Genomic DNA, 21015 nt, shown 5'->3' on the forward strand with positions numbered 1-21015 from the left:
GATATATAAGCATCTAGCTTTAGTTTTCTACAAGTAGTTAACCAAGCCAGCACCATTTACTGAAGAGGCTGTCTTTCTTCCATTCTATTTTTTTAGCCCCTTTATTGAAGATTAAATGGCTATAGGTCTGTAGGTTCATTTCTGGGTTTTCAATTCTATTTCATTGCTTCTGAGGTCTGTTCTTGTGCCAGTAGCAAGCTGTTTTGATTACTATGGCTTTATAGTCGAGTTTGAAATTTGGTATTGATATTCCTCCAGCACTGTTCTTTCTGTTGAGGATAGTTTTAGCTATTCGGGTTCTTTTATTGTTCCATATGACTTTTTGGATTGCCTCTTCTATTTCTTTGAAGAATGAGATGGGAATTTCGATAGGTGTTGCATTGAATTTGTAGATAGCCTTGGGAAGTATTGCCATTTTCACGATGTTGATCTTTCCAATCCAGGAGCATGGGAGTTTTTGCCACTTCTAAGTTCTGTTTTGATTTCCTTTTTCGTTTTTAAAGTTTTCATCATTGAGGTCCTTCACTTCTTTGGTTAAGTTAATTCCTAGGTATTTTATTTTTTTGTGGGGCTATTACAAATGGAGTTGCTTTCCTAATTTCAGCAACACTTTACTCATTGTTGGCATACAGAAAAACCATTGATTTTTGGGGGTTAATTTTATACCCTGCTACTTTGCCAAAGTTTTAAATCAACTTGAGTAAATTGGGAGTGGAGTCTATGGGATTCGTTAAATACAAGATCATGTCATCTGCAAAGAGGAAGAGTTTTATTTCTTTTTTCCCTATTTGGATCACCTTTATGTTTGCATCTTGTCTTATTGCTGTAGATAAGAATTCTAATACTAGATTGAAGAGAAGTGGTGATAGTGGACATCCTTGTCTTGTTCCTGAGTTAAGAGGAAATGACTTTAGTTTTTCACCATTAAGTATAATGCTGGCTGTAGGTTTGTCATATATAGCCATTATTGTATTGAGGAATGTTCCATGGATTCCTAATTTTTCCAGAACCTTCATCATAAAGGGGTGCTGGATCTTGTCAAATGCTTTTTTTTTGCATATATTGAGATAATCATGTGGTTCTTATCCTTGCTCTTGCTTATGTGATGAATTATATTAATTGATTTGCGAATATTGACCCAGCTTTGCATCCCTGAAATGAATCCTGTTTGATCGTGGTGTATGATTTTCTGGATGCATTGTTTAAGACGACTGGCCAAAATTTTGTTGAGAAGTTTTGCATCAATGTTCATCAAAGTAATGGGTCTACAGTCCTCTCTCTTTAATGAATCCCTGCCTGGTTTTTGGATGAGGGTTATCATAGCTTCATAGAATGAGTTCAGTAATGAACTTTCTCTTTCAATTTTATTTAAGAGTTGGAGAAATATTGGTGTCGGCTCTGTTTTGAGGGCCTTGTAGAATTCCACTAAAAAACCATCTGGTCCTGGGCTTTTCTTAGATGGGAAGTCTCTTATTGCTGTTTCTATGTCAATCCTTGATATGGGCCTGTTAAAATGATTTAACTTATCTTGGTTCATTTTTGGCATGTCAGTATTTGCTAGGAAAAGTCCCATTTCTGCCAAGTTTTCAAACTTATTAGCATAAAATTTTGAGAAGTATTCCCTTATAATGTTCTGTGTCTTGGTTGTTTCTGTGGTGATGTTTCCATTCTTATCACTGCGTTTATTTATTTGGGTGCGTTCTCTGATAAGATTTGCTAAGGGTCTGTCAATTTTATTAATTTTTTTTGAAGAATCAACTCTTCGGTTTGTTGATTCTTTCTATATTTTTTGGATTCTAATTCATTTAATTCTGATTTAATTTTAATTATTTCTTTCCATCTACTGGATTGGGGTTTATCTTGCTCCTCTTTTTCAAGAAAGCTCAGATGTCTCATTAAATTGTTGGTTTCAGATCTCTCCAATTTGTTGATGTAGGCACTCAGAGCTATAAACTTGCCCCTGAGTATTGCCTTTGCTGTGACCCAGAGAAGCTGGTAATTTGCATGTTCATTGTTGTTGAATATCATGAACATTTGAATTTCCTTTCTCATCTCTTCCATGACCCACTCGTGAATCAGCAGTGTGTTGTTCAGCCTCCATGTGTTACAGGATTTTCTTTGGTGGCTTTTGGTGTTGAGTTCTAATTTTATTCCCTTGTGGTGTGAGAGAATGCAAGATATAACTTCAATGTTTCTGAATTTGGACAAGTTTGCTTTGTGGCCTAAAGTGTGGTCTATTTTGGAAAATATTCCTTGTGCTGCTGAGAAAAACGTATATTCTGATGCTGCTGGGTGGAATATTCCATAGATGTCTGTTAAATCTAGTTGATCTATGCAGTTTTTTAGATCTCCATTTTCTCTGTTGAGTTTTTCTGAGTTTATCTATCTAGTCGGGAAAGTGGTGTGTTAACGTCCCCAACAATTCAAGTCTTTGGAGATATTGGGATTTGGGGGAAAATAGTGTTTTTTGCATAATTTTGGGTGCTCTGTTGTGTGGTGAATTGTGATTGTAATTCTTGCATTAAGAATAAATTCCATATGATTTTAAAAGTTTTAATGTGTATTGGTTTTAAAACAAGCAGCCATGAGACTTCCAGATTTTTCTGTGCATGTGATAGTGTAGAATTGAACCCAAGGCTTCATATATATGGGGCAAACCCTCTACCACTGAGCCCAGGAATGACAAATGTAGAAATACATATGTAGATTGTTACATATATATATATATATATATATGTATGTAAGCACATATATATATGTATAAAACAAGACACAGATGTCTGTATATTATCTAATTTTATATACTATATTACTACCAATTATTGATAAGTTATTCCTTCATTTATTTAAATATCACGGTTAAATACATAACAAAGTATTAATTGAAAATTAGTCAATGTACTATAATTATTGTGTATAATTTTATAATATAATCATAAACTAACTACTAATGTAATTATTACTTTACAACATTCCATTCGTATGGATGTATATCGGAATGTGTTTCTTAGGATCTCCTTCCATTCATAGGTGGCAGTCCTGGGATTCGCACCCCAGGCCTAGGTTGTTGGTTTGGGCTATGGCTTCCCTGATAGCCCACCAAACTTCAGCAGTGCAAGGTCATGTACACTATCTGGGCCGTGTCATTTAGACCCAGGATGGTTGCAATGCAAAGGATAAAACAATGTAATACCACCTTCTGGAACTTCCCAGTTTTGTACTTCTTTTTTTCCCCCTCTGCATTTTTTTTCTTTTTTTTCGGTTTAGGGGCCAGAACTCTGGCTCTGGTGTTGTACCTCAACTCTTCAGCTCAAGGCTATCACTCTACCACTTAAGCCATAGCGCTACTTCTGGCTTTTTTCTGCTTATGTGGTGTTGAGGAATCGAACCCTGGGCTTTATGCATGCAAGGCAATCACTCTATTACTGAGTTTCTTTCCCAGCACTTCTCCTTTTTTGCCAGTCCAAAGATTTGAACTCTGGTAGTAGGATCTCAGGATGGGCTGTGTGTCCAGAGGCTGCACCCCAGCCTAGGATGATCGAAGCTGACGCAGAGTTGTCACAAGCTGAGTTCAAGCCCCAGTCCTGGCCAAAAAAATCAAGGCTCTGGCTTGGAATTTGCACCAATTTTCTTGCAGGCCTGGGATTTGAACTCAAGGTCTGGGTAACTCTGTGTCACTGTTGGGGAGAGTAAGCTTACAGTCGTTGAAGACAAGAATTTCAGCCCAGTTTCCAGGGCCCGAATTCAAGCCCCAGCACTGAAAAAAAAATATTCGTATATGAGATCGATTTACGTACATGGGTTTATTCCATATGATATTTATTACCCTTGTTTTTTATTTTATTTAGTATTATTACATATATAATATTTATTTCATTTATTACATTTTATCACATGGATGTATTTGCATAAGGATTATAGATCATACTGAGACCCAGGACTTTCACAGAGAAGGAAAAACATGTGTCAAAATTGTCTTCTGACTCCACATATAAACTTCTGGCAATGCTGAGATTTTAATTCACAGCTCACGATGCCCAATTCATGAAAGGGTCAGTTGTACTACAAAAGCCTTTGGCAAACTAAGCTGCCAGCCAGTTCTGTGGAACAAGCCATAGTAATGGCTGATAGCTATAGATAAAGATGTGGATATAGATATATAGACAGACAGAGAGAGAGAGTGAGAGATAGATAGATAGATAGATAGATAGATAGATAGATAGATAGATAGATAGATAGATAGATAGATGTGTAGTTTGCAATATATATGAGAGAGAAAATGTGAGGATATGAAATTATACATTTTATGAATTATTATTAAATTATGCCTCCATTTAATGAAGTAGCATTAATGTAAAAGTAGTCAGTATTTTTTAATTAGGAGAATCATACAAAGTAGCTAGAATGGAAGACATAATAAAATATTTTTCATGTGGCATTCTATAAGAGAATCATGAACTAATTGCAAATTTATTTGTTACTTTTATAACAATCCATTAAGCATTCACATGAATAGGAAAGATTTTCTCAAGATCTCCCTCCATTTGTAGGTGGCAATCCTGGCAATCAAATTCCAGGCCTGGGTAGTTTACTTCGAAATGCAAACCATTAGCATGACACTGTGAAGATTTCAGTTTGTCACAATGAAAAAAAGAACAAGAATAAACGAAAGCCAGGTGTTATTTACTCCTGCCTTTAATCCTAGCTCTTCAGGAATCTGTGAGGTAGAGAATGCCAGTTTGAATTCAGCCTGGACAGGAAGTCCACAGCACTCTTATTCGAAGTTATCAAAGGAATAAAAAATCTCCATGAATGGAGCTGTGGCTCAAGGGCAGAGCTCTACCCTTGAGCAAAAGGAGCTCAGGCACAGTGGCTAGGCTCCTAATACAACCCCCGGACCTGCCTAAAAAGAAACAAACAAAAAAATCAAGTGACTCCATGTCTCCCCATATATGTATGGATGTACTTTTATCGGTGAAGGTCCAGAGTCCCTAAGATGAAAGGCACCCAGCTAGGAAATTTGCTTTGAATAGAATGATTTCATAGCAGAGACAGTGCTTTCAAGACAGTGCATGTTCCGCGGCTCCCCTCACTGTTCCCATTGTATCCTGAGGTTTTCTCGGCACCAGGGACTGCTGAAGGAACTCTGCCTCATTGTTGGAACAGGCAGACAAAAGGCCTCACTCTTGTACAGTTGTGTAACAAGCAACTCCATCAAGGCCGATTAGTGAGGAGGAGTGTGGTCGGGCTCTGAAGGCCAGGAGAAAAAGGCCTCTTTGTACCCCAAGCCATCTCTTCTCCCCAGTGCTGTTTTCACAGGAAGCCTTCATTTGTGCCACCACCCATGGCAGGCCAAGTTCCCTGCACTCATCCTGTCTTTTTGTTAGACTATATTCCAGTGCTGAAATAGCCTGCTACAATTAATTCAAGCGTCCTTCTGGTAGACAACAAGGGAGCTTAACCTAATAAAATGCTTCATTATTTGCAATGGTGTATTCCTAGGTTTCTGGAAGCTTGCTAAATCTAAGCACATGTTTAATATCACAATGCTTCCTGTTATTTAGGGCTGGTGAAGCTCATCAGGTTTTGAAACCTTTGACCTCTCCTAGTTAGGCTCTGGATGGCTAGGTTTCAGGGTTGAACACAGGGCCTGGGTGCTGAGCATGACCTCAGAACTGGAGCTCAGTGCTTTAACAGTTGGTTTCAGAGCTTCACTTCTGGTATCTGTGTGTGTGTGTGTGTGTGTGTGTGTGTGTGTGTGTGTGTGTGTGTGTGTGTGTGTGTGCATACACTTGTCCTGGAGCTTGAAATCAAGACCTGAACACTGTACCTGAGTTGATCCAGTACAAGGATAGCACTCTACCACTTAAGCCACACAGGCACTTCAGACTTTTTTCTAGTGATGTGGAACTAAGGAATCAAACCCAGGGATTCATACATGCAAAGCACTCTACCCCTAAGACACATTCCCAGCCCTCAAATTCAGGTTTATTTCTTTCTTCTCTTGGAAGTTGGAGGAATTGATGTCTAGGCCTGGGTGCTGTCCTTGAGCTCTTCAGCTAAAGCCAAGTGATCTATCACTTGAGCTACAGCACCCCTGCAGGTTTTTGGTAGTTCAGTGGAGAGAAACCTTTCAAGGAATTTCCTGCCCAGCCTGGTTTTGGGCTGTGATCATCAGCTCTCAGGCTCCTGAGTAGCTAGGATGACAGGTGCAAATCACTGGCGCCCAGCTTCCATTTCATGTTTCTAAGTGGTGAATAGGAGATAGTAGTCTCTTAGGACCTTTTGTGTCTGGGATAGTTTGGAACCCAGATCGTCAGGTCTCAGCTTCCTCAGTAGGCAGGATGACAGACCTAAGCTGCAGATCCTAGACTGTAACACTCTGTTGCAAGGGGGTTCTTGGCTCCACGTGATAGGGAGCTAGCGATGAGCCCAACAGGGAATGGTCAGTGGCTAGGCCCTGAGTTCAAAGTTCATGACTGAGAAAAATAAACCCAAACAATTGTCTGTAGGAGACAACTCACTAGAGTTAGGAAATACATAATTTTGGCCTTGATATGGGGATATATCTGAGCCTCAAATTTCTCATCTGCACAATCATCTTACTTGTGGAACTCTTATAAGAACCAGATGAAAAAAATGCACAGTGTAAAGGACTCAGCACACAACACATCATAAAGGACTCATCAAATAGCTGTATCCCACACACTGTCATTAGAATTAGAGTGCTTTCATCAGTATCACCATTCTTTCAGAATCACATCACAAACCATACGAAGTTCACATCTAATGATTTTGAGGGGTGGGGTTTTTTTGGAGGAGGTGGAGTCAGCCACAGGGATTGTATTGAAAGTTTGGGGGTACTGTCCTACGATCTTTTGCTCAAGGCTAGAGCTCTACCACTTTGAGCTACAGCTCAGAGTTTTGCTGACTTCCTGCCAGGGCTGGATTTTAAACCCATCAGGGTCAGATCTCAGTCTCCACGTACCTTGGATGACAGGGGTTAATGAGCCAGTGGCATCTGGTTCTGTGGAGCCATTTACCTCTGGCTAAGTCAGGTTAGATGGCAGCTGTCAGCAACAGACTCCTGGCTTGCTCTATGATGAGGTATTTGCAGTGCTATCATTATATAGTTGCAGTAAAAATATTCTATCTTTATTTGGTGCCATTCCTGGGTCTTGAGTAAGAGTCTAGACACAGTCCCTAAGCTTTTATGCTCAAAGCTAGTGCTTTGAGTGGATGATTGTTGTAATTTTTCCTGTGGTATCTCTGATATTATTGATTTGGGTCTCCTCTCTTTTGTTCATTACTCTTGCCAGTGGTCTGTCAGCTTTATTGATATTTTTTTAAACAGCTTTTTGTTTTATTAATTTTATTAATAATTTTCTTTGTATCTCATTAATTTCAGCTATTTCAGTTATCTTTTTCTGTCTAGCAACTTTAGGTTCAATTTTTCTTGCTCCTCTAGCAGTTTTAGTTGCATCATAACATTGTTTACTTGGTCTATGTTTTCTTTTTTTTAATTTTTTAATTTATTTTTATTGTGAAAATACTGTACTGAGGGGTTACAATTACATGGGCAAGATGATGAGTACATTTCTTATCAAGCATTGTAGCCTCCTCCTTTGTTTCCCCTTCACATCCCTTACCATCCTCCCCCTGACCCCCCACCCAATCCCCCCTGCTCCCCCTCTTCCCCCACCAAAGTTGTAAAGTTAGTTTTCGACATAACAACTTGTATATCTCATTGTTGCAATGGGTCCACCTGTATCCTTACTTAAATAATTTGTTTTTCCCCTTCCCCTCCACAAGTTATACCGACATCAAATACAGTAAAAGCAGGGGTTATACTGTGGGGAAGGGACATACAAAGCAACAAAGAAATATTCTTATAAATTTGTTAGAAACAATCGCATGAAAGAAAAAAAAAACATTTGAATACATATCTTAGGGTTCATTTCCCTAACATCACCTTATCTGACCTTTTCTGCTTGACTCAGACATATACTAGATATTGCAAATAAGGGAAACCATGGGACCTATGTTTCTTTGGGCCTGGCTTAATTCACGTAACATAATTTTTTCCAAGTGTTTCCATTTCCTAACAAATGGAGCAATGTCATTCTTTCTGATGGAGCATAGACTTCCATTGTGTATATATACCATATTTTCTTGATCCATTCATCTACTGAGGGGCATCTGGGTTGGTTCCATATCTTAGCTATGGTAAATAATGCTGCAATAATCATACTCGTGCTGGTAGCTTTAGTGTGGTCTTGTTTGTGATCATTTGGGTAAACACCCAGAATTGGGATTGCTGGGGCATAGGGGAGCTCTATGTGGAGTCTTTTGAGGAACCTCCATACTACCTTCTAAACTGGTTGAACAAGTTTACACTCCCACCAACAATGAAGTAAGGTTTCCTTCTGTCCACATCCCCTCCAGCATCTGTTATTATTATAGTTCTTGATTTTAGCCATTCTAACTGGGGTGAGGTGGTATCTCAATGTTGTTTTGATTTGCATTTCTTTTATGGCTAGGGAGGTTGAGCATTTCTTCATGTGTCTATTGGCCATCCATCTTTCTTCTTCAGAGAAGTTTCTGTTTAAGTCTTTAGCTCACTTATTTATTGGGCAGTTGTTTCTTTGAGGATTTGTTATTGGGGGATTTAATTTTTTGAGTTCCAAGTATATTTTAAATGTGAGACCCTTGTCCATTGTATGGCTAGTGAAGTTCTTCTCCCAATCCGTAAGCTTTCTATTGATCTTGATATGCATGCTGAGAGCAATAAATTTGCCCTTCAGGACTCCTTTCACTGGGTCCCTTTCTGATGTATTTTCATTTTCATTGAATTGTAGGAACTTTTTAATTTTTTCTTTAATTTCTTCTGTAACCCATGTATTGTTCCAAGAACGTTGTTTAATTTCCATATGTTTAAGTTTTATCTACTTTATGCCTTGTTATTGAGAACCAGTTTGATTCCAGTATGGTCAGATAGAATACAGGGTACTATGTCGATCCTCTTGTATTTGCTTAAATTCCTTGTATGAACAAACAAATGATCTATTTGAGAAAAAGTTAGGGAGTTTGCAAGAATAAGACCCTGCTGGTGGGAATGCCTGTAATTCTAGCTACTCAGGAGGCTCACATCTGAGTATTCAGTTTTAAAGCCATCCCAGGCAAGAATGTTCATGAGGATTTTCTTGGGTAGTTCAGCACCACACCCTGCCTCAATTCTGTGGCTGTTCACCACCTTTGCCAGCATGGGCTGGGCTGAGCAGCTTATGCAAGCCAGTATGGAGAGATGCTGCACCCCACTGTACGTCTGTAGTTGTTCACAGCCGCTGTCGATGCCACTGCTGCTGCCACAACTGATGCACTGCTTGAGCTGCTGCCACTGCCCCAGGATCAGCTGGGCCACATATGCAAGCCAGACACTCCCCCACGAGTCAGGTGTTAGACACTGCTCTGCCTCTGGCTTGGCTGGGCTGCTTATGTGGGTCAGTATGGAGAGGCACAAACCACCAGGGGTCTGGAGTTGTTCACTGCAGCTGTAGTCACCTTAGCCACCGCTGCCGCCCTGGGCTCGTCTGGGCTCTTCCTGTGGGCTAGTGCCAAGAGGCATCGTGCCCAGAGTCTTGGTGGTTTGCTGCCACTGCCAGTTGCTGCTGCTGCTGCTCCAGGTTAGGCTAGGCTGTTTACACCAGCAGGACAGAAGTACCACAGTGTGAGTCTAGGGTCATTCACCACTGCTGAAAGCTGCTGCTGTTCCAGACTGGATTGGGCTGCTTGCACCAACCAGGCAGAGGCGCCGTGCCAGGGCCACTGAGGGAAGTCTTCATGCCGGCTCTGCATTTGAGATTTCTGTTTGTATTCTCTGGGTTGGCACTGTACCTTGGGAGTCTTCTGGGAGCCTTGGGATGCTTGCCTGTGTGTGGTCTTTGGAGGGTCCAGAGCCAGGATACTTAAGCAGCCTGGCACGAATCCCCACAACTTAAGCTGCTCAGCACAGAGCCCCATCACCAACAAGGGGTGGGGGAAGGGTCTTCCCACTTTACTGTCTGTGTAGGTTTTTCCCTTTTCTTTTATCACTTCCTATATCTCTCTCAGCAATTGCATTTTTTTTGGGGGGTGGGAGGGTGTCACTTGGTGAAACAGAGCATTGAAAGCCAAACACTGTTTTTGGTTGGAGAGAGCTGTGGTGTTTCCCTGCTGTTCCATTGCCATCTTGGCTCCTCCTTGTCAGGTGGAATTTTTCTTAGGCGGCAAGTGGGCCTTGGTTACCAAAGGATAGGTACATAAAAGAATATGTTGTAAAGCCAGCAATTTGTAGTTAGACATTTCTGTTAATATAGCCTTCACAAGATTAGGGAACAAAGTGGGTGGTCTATCCTAAAGTATTTCAAAGGGATTAAATTCTTTAACATAATGGCTACATCTTGCTTGAAGAAGAGCAAAGTGAAGGAGACTTACGTAGCCATGGCCAGTCCCTGTATTTAATTTAGTTAAAGTTTCTTTAAGGTCATACTCATTCTTTCTAGTGCCTTGAACTCTGAGGTCTATATATGGATTGTAACTTCCAATTTATTCCTAGGGCATTAGTTAATAATTGAGAACTTAGGCCATGAATGCAGTGCCAACTTCAGACCCCACACCTAAGGGTAAGTCAAATCAAGGAATTATTACATGCCTCAGCTCAGCCTGAAAAAGTGTCCACTATTATAATAGATACCAATACCCATACTTTCCAGGCTTTACCTCTATGAAGTCCACTTGCCCAATTCACCATCTGAGGTTCCTCACATATGAATTCTTTCCATATGTTCCAGCTTTTCAGCTTTTACCTGTTGGAAATTACCTACACACATTACAAAGGATTGGTAGGCTGAGGCCCTACTGGTTTTCAGAACAGTGTTAGGCAGTAGCCTCGGGCAATTTACCTTGGTGCAAATATATACATATAAACTGACAGCTTAAGCCTGTATGCATTTTTCCCAAGTTTAGTTTCAAAATTTGCACACTTATTACCACTGTTTTTGCTTCTTCCTTTAATGTTAACAACTAGTAGCTCTAGAGACCCCGTTGGTTTTAGAGTGGTCTCCCAAGCTACCTAACCAGCTCAGATGTTTCTCTGTATCTTAGGGTCTCTAGTTTCTTTAACTCCTGTATAGTACTCTGAACCTTGGATACTTCTTCCATTTTATTCTCCTCCTTTTCTCTCAAACTTGCTTTCATGATCCCACTCTCCTTCTCAATGTGCTCCTTAACCTGCAAATGTTTTGGTAGGGTCACATGAGAGTTCCTTTGACTGGCCAACTGCTGTTCCTTCTCACAACCCCTTTGCTTGCTCTTCAGCTCCTTCCTTAAGTTCACAAAGGTGCTATTGAGAGGTAAATTTTCCCACCTCCACCTGTTCCATTGGGACATGATATTTCTGCATTACATTTATGGTGAAGATCTCAGCAGTCTTTTTGGCTTTTTACTCTAGTAGTTTCTCTTTCTAGTTTTCCACTTCACCGTATTTTTGTGACAGATCTTTCAACTGTTTGTTTAGCGCTTCTGTTTTTCTTCCCAATGCTCTTTTCCTTTCCCCGGCATTCTTTATCAGACCATGTGGTCCTTTAACTCTTACTGAAGAGTAACAATCTCTTTCTTGAGCCTGATATTTCCTGTTCACTTTTCTTGGCCTCATCTTCTATGACATAGCACTTCCTCGTCTTTCTCTATATCTATTCTTATCTTCTTTCTCTGTTGTTTTGAATATCTGGTGACACTCTTCAAAGCTTATAATCAACATGTACTTCAGCCTAATACATTCTTATATCAGGTCCAGCTCTTTTATTATGTCCACTATTTCTTAATGAAGCATCAGGATCTCTTCTTGGCCTCACTTGTGGTTAGCAAGGATGGTAGCATTGCTGTCTTGTGCTTCTGTTGGCCTCTGACCTGTGGTCCCCTAACTTGCCTCATGCTCACCCAGGCTAATGTACTTGAATTTCATTTAATTCTGACTGTTTTCTAGGTTCCTTTTGAGGATTTTCTTCTCATTTTTGACTCTCAAAAGTTCGTAGTCTATATCTTCAAAGCTTTTCTTCACGTCAATAATTCTCTGGTTTCTCCAGTGTACTCTTCTATTTGCTTTTAACCTCTTAGTGGGTTTTGTTTAGCACATATTGGAGATTCAGTATTTTATAAACTGTGTTTTGAGATAGAAGTGTGTGAATTTTTTCTTTGCCACATTTCTTCTTAATTTTATAGGGCTGTTTTTAAATTGAACACAGTTGGAATTCAGAGCCTCAAGCTCCTTTGCATGTTTCTCCAGAGATACAATCACATTTTTCAGGTGTTAATGGGATTACATAACCTGTCATTTTCAATCTTTCTCCCCCTTGGACATTCCTTTTTCCAATGTCCATTTTTCTTGCAATAAGCACACTGATCTAGTCCTAGAGGTTCCCTACTGCCATTTGCAAATGAATTGTACTGTCTTTGCCAAGGGTTTCTTGATCCCTATTCTGGTGCTCCTACCAAAACTCAAACTCCCTTCTTACTCTTTTTTTTTCCAGGGTACCTCTGTTGTCAAACACCCACTGGGCAACCACTTCCAACTCAAAATACACCTTTCCCTCAAAACTTTATAACTTTTGAAACTTTCTTCTAAGATATGGGGCTGACTAACAAAAGCCATATTTAGGGCTCTTTGATTCTCCAAGGCTTCAAGATCTATAGGCCTATAGGTCCTATAGGCTTCTGGGAGAAGTTTCAGAAAAGCATTAGGGTACTCACTGGGGAACTCTCCCATCTCACTCACCTTTCTGGCTTTCCAGCCTCTGCGGTATCACTGCTAACCAAACCTGGCAATAATTGGTAAGCACCTCCATACCTCAATTGCTGTTAGTCTCAGCTTGGATAAATCTGGGGAAAGACTTTATCCAAATGGTCTGGTTCAATAGTGGAGCTACTGTCCGGTCCAGGGACCACATTCAAGTTACTGAGCAGTATTCACTCCCTTTTCTACCAGGTGAAAATCATCTGTAAAGTTTGCTGGCACTCATCCCAGTTGTGCGTGTGTGTGAAAATTACTGTCTCTAATGAGGTAATGAGCCCTGGTTGTTGTTTTTTTCTGAAAAGGATGGATTTTGCTGTTTCCAGTAATACAGGTCACTAGTTGTAAAGGGACCATATATTAAAAAGGGGACCTGCCCACCATCTCCTCCATGTTCCCGTCTCAAGGGTAATAAGGGTAACATACCATACTGTACCACCTCAGGATGGTACAAGTAACCAATTTTCGCATGGGAGGACTTAACATTAGAGGTGCTGATGGCAAAGAATAGGAGAAAGAGTACATCAGTGCATCTTCCTCTGAGGGATTCTGTAACCCTGGGGGAGAATATTTTTTGGATATGACAAATTTAGGCCTTGTTCTCCCATCCTGAGAAAAGGAGTAAACAGAGGGTCATACAGGACACAGAACTATCAGCATGCACACACAGAACAATAGCCACAGACACTTAACCCACATGCCCCAAACCTCTCAATGTTGACCTCTATAGGATGTCCCAGATGACAGAGAGGACATTCCAGATTGCCTCTTGAGGAGGTCGCGGATGACCTCTGGAGGATGTCACATATGTCCTCCTTAGGAAGCCCTAGATGACCTCTCATGGATGTTCCAAATGGCTTCCCAAGGAAGTGTCAGATGACTTCCAAAGGAGGTCCCAGATGTCCTCTCAATGAGGCTGAGATTACCTCACCAGTAGCTCCCAGATGGCCAGTCAAGGAGGCCACATATGAACTCCAGAGAAGGTTCAAGATAACCCTCTTGAGAAAGCCACAGATGACATCCTATATGGCTTCTCAAGGAAGTTCCAGATGATGTCCGAAGACAGCCATATATTTCTTATCAAGGTAACCTGAGATGACCTCCAAAAGAAGCTCCAGATGACCTCAGGAGGTGGTCCTAGATTGCCTCTTAAGGAAGCCCCAACCCAGATGCCCCTCAGTAGATGAATGGATCAAGAAAATGTAGTATATATACACAATGGAATTCTATGCCTCCACCAAAAAGAATGACTTTGCCCCATTTGTTAGGAAATGAAAAGACTTGGAAAAAATTATATTAAGTGAAACAAGCCAGGCCCAAAGAAACTTAGGTCCATGGTTTCCCTTATTTCCCAATCACTACTTTTATAGAGGTCTCAGCTGACCTCCTGAGGAAGCCCCAAATGACCTCTGGAGAAAGTGCAAGATGGCCCCAGGAGAAGGCTCCAGATGACCTCCAGGGTAGGTCTCAGATGGCTTCTCAAGGAAGTTGCAGATGTACTCTTGATGAGGTTCCAGATGTCTTCCCAAGGAAGGGCTACATGACCTCTCAAGGAGGTTCCAGATGGCTTCCCAAAGAAGCCCTGCATGACCTCTCAAGGAGTTCCCAGATGGCTTCCCAAGGAAGCAACAGATGACCTCCAGAGGGGAGTCCCAATCAGGCTGGCAAGCTTGCCCACACACCCCTAGAGGACCTTAAATGACTTTTTGTCCATGATTCTCCTCCGGAGACAAACACTTGAGGTAGACTCTCAACCCTGAGTGCTGACACTCTCACCTATGGGGATTTTTCCCTGAGGCCAAGGCCTGATGCCATCCAAATGGATTATCTCGATGGGAGTCTCCAAAAATTAAGACCTCTATAGTTCAAGAGAATCCATAGAGACACATTTAATATCATAAATGTTCTCCTAACCACCAACCCCCAAAATTATGAAATCCAAAACTCCAAACATCAAAGGGCCAGCCTTTTTTACCCTTTCTTTTGTCTTTCCACTACAGAACTATACTTCCTTCGAGGTCTTTCCCTTTCTCCCTTCTACCAGTTCCTTCTTCTCTTCAGGCCTCTTCACTCTCCACAGGCATGAACTGCTTTGAATGGGTCGTCAGTTGCCCTCCTTTACCTCCTGCCCTCCCTCAACTTCTTCTCCTCCCAGGTCTTTCTCCTTCTGCTATCAAACCACTTCCTTTCTTACAGGACTTTTCCCTTTTTCTCTCTCCTTCTATTGCTCTGAACCAGAAGCCTATATAACGTCTGTACCCCTTCTTCACTCCAACTGCCTAACAGTTTTCAACTATCAAATCCCAAACTGCCCACAGTCAAATTACTTCTCCACAGCTCAGCACATGATGATTAATGCCCCAGCCCCTCCCACAGAATGCCCCACCGTCTTTGGTGGCATACTTCATCCTCTCCAGCTGGCCAGGAGATGGGGCCACACTGGTTATCTAAGCCTGTAGATTATCGGGGCCCTGCTGATTATTACAGTATCCTCCTTGTGAGCTAGTAGCAATTGAAATTGGAAATTTGATTGTGATATTACAAATTCGTTGTGACATCACAAACACATGTTGACATCATCACCACCACGACATCACAAACCCATGGTGACAACATTGTCATTGTGACAACATGATTCCCTTGTGACATCTCAAACCTATTATGATCTCTTACCTTCTTTGAAAAATCACATGCCCTTTTCAACATCAGTCCCTTTGTGTACCCATATCCTTGTTGTTAACTAATGACAATGGAAAGCAGACATGCCATTATAACATCAAAAAGTGTTTGTGACATCCTCAACAGTATGACATCACATTTTCATTATAAGCGCATCACCTCATTGTGACATAATCAAACTCAATGACATAATCATATTATGACAACAATTCTCATTTTGACATCATAGACACATTGTGAATTCCTATTCTGTGATTTCATTGTATTTAATATGTGGCATGAGAGTTGCTATCAGAAACGCATTTTTGTGCCTAAATAACCATTTTGACATCATAATCACTTTGTGCCATCACAGTGCCATTGTGATGTCACTCGCACAATGTGACAGCACAAACTTCTCCTCTCCTCCTAACATTTGTGACATGCTGACATTGTGATATCAAACTTTTTGCCCTCATAATTTGTTTTCAACCTCATATTTCATGTATGACATTAGATACCAGAAATCCACTGTGACATCATGACCATTGTGACATCACACTGACAGATGTAATGATCATAGTGTCATATTGTGGCATCACAAAAGGTATTGATGTCACAATTAATTGATGATGACCTACAGGTAAGGGGTCAGAGTAGGTCTATGATGTCACAGTTGGTTGGTGATATCCAAATGGCATAAAGGATCTCATTTATCATGAAATCACAGAGAATATGAGTTCCAAAACAGACTGTGCTATGTCCAAAGGCATGTGTTGTCACAAATGTGATGAAGTCCTAGGAGGATTGTGATGTCACAGTGTGACACAATATTTATGATATCTGTCAGTTTGATGTCACAATGATCATGATGTCACAGTGGATTTCTGATATCACATATCGTAACTGAAATATTATAAGGTTGAAAATAGATTACGAACTCATAAAGGGCCTAAGACATCACAATTGCAGAACATCACAAGACTTATGAGGACAGGTCAAGTTTGTGATGTCAGTGTGTTAGTGATACCACCATGGCACTGTGATAACACAAAGTGATTGTGATGCCATACATTTATGAGATCACAATGGTTTTCTGATATCAACCCACAGGCCACATCATTTGAAAGAGAATGAAATAGAATAGACATTTACAAGGTAACTATGACATCACAATGATAATATAATGTCATAATGCTATGAGGTCATTGTAAATTGGTGATGTTGCAAGGAGATAATGGTGTCACTCTGATGATGGGGTAACAAAGGTTTGTGATGTTACAATGGCATATATGAATACAATTGTCGTGTTCACAATGAGGATATGGGTATACAAAGGGACTGAAATGTCACAAATGTCATGTGTGTTTTCAAAAGTACTTAGGGGCCATGATAGCTTCATGATACACAGTTGTGATGAGTTCACAATAGGTTTTTGATGTCATGATGATTTTGTAATATCTTAAACACATGTCCAATTTCAATTGCTTTTTCACAATGTGCATACAAGTTCACAGAAGGAGCTTGAAGTCCTAATGGACATGAATTTTTAAAAATGTTATGAGGCCATATTAGGTTTGTGAATACACAATGGGACATTAATATCACCATGGCAATGTCAACTCACTGCATCATGTCAAAATATTATTTTGGTGTCACAATTAGTTGATGATGCCACATTGATGATGAGGTCACAAAAGATTGGTGATGTCACAATGTGTGGGGCATGTCAAAATGACATAATGTTTCTCAATTGTCTTTAACTTACAATGAGTATCTGAGTTCACAAAAGGACTGTAGTTTTTCCAAAAGTATGTGTTGTCACAAATATATTGAAATCCAAAAAGGTTTGTGATGTCAGAATTTGACGCAATGGTTATGACATCTGGCAGTGTGATGTTACCATGGTCATGATGTCACTGGGAATTTGTGATATCAAACGTCATATGTGAAATCTAATGAGGTCCACAACAGATCATGAGGACAAAAAGTCTTAAAAAAAATTGCAGCATGTCACAACATTTATGATGACAGGATAGGTTTGTGATGTCATGGTAGGTTAGTGATATCACAATGACAATGTGATGTACAAAGGGGTTGTGATGTCACAAAGGTTATGATTTCAAGATTTGTTTATGATATCAACCTACAGGCCACATTTGAAATGCAATGAAATCACAGAAAAGGCATTCATAATGTGTCTATGATGTCACAATGACAATGTGAAGTTATAATTCTATCATATTATTTTACTTTTGTGATTTCAGAATGAGCAGATGGTGTCAAAACTACAATGTGATGTCACAATTGTGATGATCTCACAAACTTTTTGATGTTAAAATGTCATGTTTGATTCTCAATTGTCAATATTTCATGGTGGGGATTTGGGTACACAAAGGGACTGTGATGTCACAAAACTATTTTTTTCAAAGGTTATAAGAGGTCATAATAGGTTTGGGATGTCACAATGTGATCCTGGTGTCAAAAACAGCAATGTGATGTTACAATGTGTTTGTGATGTCACAGTGTTGGTGAGGTCACAATGGGTTAGTTATATCATGAGTTTGTAATATCACAAATTTGTCCAATTTCAATTTCTCCTAGATCACCATGATACACTTAATAACCAGCAGTGACCCTATCATCCATGGGAACAGATAGTCATCATGGCCTCCTGGTCTGGACCACAGGAGAGGCGGGTGCATGCAGCTGAAGGGAGCAGCACATGCTGCTGAAGGAGATAGGTTGTCAAGCCCCACATTGTGAGCTGCCATGAAGTGATTGGGCATGGACTTTTGGGAAGTGATGATTGAAAACTGTTATGCAGGAAACATACTGCAGTGGGGGAAGGGTACAGCCTATACATAGGCTGCATGTTCAGAGCAACAGAAGGGGAGAGAAAAGAGGGAAAGGCCTGGAAGGAAAGAAGTAAAGAGACTGCAGGAGGGTAAAAACCAGGGAGAGGAAATTGAGGGAGACCAAGAGGTGAAGGATGGCAACTGGCCACCTGGACAGGGCAGGGCAGGCCTGTCAAGAGTAGAGAAGCCGGAAGAAAAGAAGGGAATGGTGAAAGGAAAAAAATGAAAAGACCTGAAAGGTAGGACAGGTCTGTAGAGAAGGAGGATGAATAGAAAGAAAAAAACCTTGTCCTTTGAAGTTTGGAGCTTTGGAGATCATTATTTTTGGGGTTGCTTATTTGCAGGCCAGATAACAAATGGTTGGGCTGCTCTTTGGAGGTCTGAGGGTTCATGGTTGAAGCTGCATTTAGCTGTGGGCATCTAGCCCAGGTCAAGGTAGACACTTGTTACAAAATTTATGAGGACGAGAGGTTTGTGATGTTACATTGCATTAATAATATCACAATGTCAATATGAGGTCACAAAGGGATTGTAATATCACAATGGTGATGTGGTCACAATGGGTTTCTGAAATTAACCTATATGTCACATTAGAGATATAATGAAACCACAGAATAGGCAATCACATTGTCTCTATGACCTAACAATGAAAATGTGATGTCATAATGCTATGACGTCATTGTCATTTTGGGATGTCACAATGATTTGATGGTATCATAACAACAATGTGATCTCACTCTGGAGATGATGTGACAAAGTGTTTGTAATGTTACAATGGCATGTCTGATGTCAGTTGTCCTTTGTTCACAATGAGGATATGGTTACCCAAAGGGACTGTGATGTCACAAGTACCATGTGCTTTTTCAAAAGTGCTAAGAGGTCACAACAGATTTGGGATGTCACAAGGTGACCGAGATATCACTGTGGCAATGTGATGTCACAATGGGTTTGTGATGTCACAGTGGTGATAAGGTCACACTTGGATAATGGTGTCACAATGAATTTGTAATATCACCATTACATGTCCAATTTCATTCTACTAGATCACGATGAAGATACTAGTTCACATAAGGAGCTACAAGTCAGAAAGGCCATAAATTTTGTAAAATATTATGAGGAAATAATTGGTTGGTGAAAATGCAATGGTGAAAATCCCATTGGTAATGTGATGTTACCATTACATGGGATAGTATTGTTTTGAAGTCACAAATTGTTGGTGATGCCATACAGGTGATGAGGTCACATAGGTTTGTGATTTCCCAATGAGATGGTGATGTCAAAATCTCATGCCAGATCTCTAATTGACAATGAATATATAAGTTCAGGAGGGTTAATAATGTATCCAAAGGCATATGTTGGCACAAGTGTCATGAGTCTTAACAGGTTTGTGATGTCACAATGTGAGTCAATGGTCATGATATCTGGCAGTGTGTCACAGTGGTCATGATGTCACAGTGGATTTCTGATATCACATGTCATACCTGAAGTATCATGAGTTAAACAATTTATGAACTCAGAGAGGCCAAAGGGATCACACTGGAAGCATGTCAAAAATTTATGAGAATAAGAAAGTTTGTGATGTCACAGTGGGTTAGTGATATCATAATTGCAATATGGTGTCATCAAGGTATTGTGATGTCATAAACATTATGTGGTCACAATGTATTTCTGATATCAACAAACCTGGCACGTTTGAAATAGAATGAAATCACAGAATAGGCATTCCAATGTGTCTGTGGCATCACAATGACCATGTGATATCATAATGCTATGATGTCATTGTTTTATGATGTCATGATGGGCTGATGTTGTCATAATGACAATGTGATATTACCCTGGTGATGATGTCATAAAGGTTTTGCGATGTTAAAATGACATGTCTCATCTCAATTGTCATTAGCTCAAAATAAGGGTATGGATACCAAAAGGCCTGTGATTTCGCAAAGGCCATGCTTTCTTTCAAAGCTTCTGAGGTCATAATAGGTTTGGGATGTCACAATGTGATCATGGTAGCACAATGTCAGTGTGATATCCCAATGAGTTTGTGATGTCACCACGGTGATTAGGTCACAATGGTTTAGTGATGTCTCATCAAGTTTGTAATATAACAATGACGTATACAATTTCAATTTCTTCTAATTCACTATGAGGATAATGTAATAACCAGTGGGGCCAGAATTATCTGTCTGAGCTGATAATCATTGTAAATTCTTGGTCTGGCCCACCGGAGAGTGTGGGGAATGCCGCCAAAGGTGAAGTGTCAAGCCTCACATGGTGAGCTGTCAAGGAGTGATTGAGCTTTGGGCAGTTTGGGAAGTGATTGTTGAAAACTGTTAGGCAGAAGACCCGTTAGAGTAAAGAGAGGTAAACCTATATATAGGTTGCATTTTCAGAGCATTGGAAGGGGAAATAAAAATTGGTGCTACCAGGATGGAATAAAGAGAAAAATCTGAGAAGAGAGGAAGTTGATGGAGAGCAGAAGGTTGGCAAGTGGTCACGGGGGCAGAGTAGGGCAGGCCTGTGGAGAGTGGAGGAGAGTGGAAGAGAAGAAGGAAGTGGTGGAAGGGATAAAGGGAAAGACCAGGAAGGAAGGACAGCTCTGTAGTGAAGGAGGGAGGAATGGAAAAGTAAAAAGCCTTGCCCATTGAGGTTTGGAGCTTTGGAGATCATAAT

The 21015-nt window shown here is 40.4% G+C and overlaps 1 long non-coding RNA gene across 3 annotated transcripts in view; it reads left to right on the top strand.

The window, feature by feature from the left end:
- Nucleotides 1-21015, top strand: part of LOC122099922 — a 31734-nt gene that overhangs the window by 2746 nt on the left and 7973 nt on the right. For 2 of the 3 annotated variants that reach the window (XR_006146037.1, XR_006146035.1), the window contains exon 2: nt 13022-13096. This is a non-coding gene — a long non-coding RNA (uncharacterized LOC122099922). Of the gene's footprint in view, nt 1-13021; nt 13097-18088; nt 18241-21015 lie in introns of those variants that run through there. The other variant, XR_006146036.1, reaches the window with a different exon arrangement.

Source organism: Dipodomys spectabilis, unplaced genomic scaffold (genome assembly GCF_019054845.1).
Source record: "Dipodomys spectabilis isolate Male_0828 unplaced genomic scaffold, ASM1905484v1 ptg000547l, whole genome shotgun sequence".
Classification (NCBI taxonomy): Eukaryota; Metazoa; Chordata; class Mammalia; order Rodentia; family Heteromyidae; genus Dipodomys; species Dipodomys spectabilis.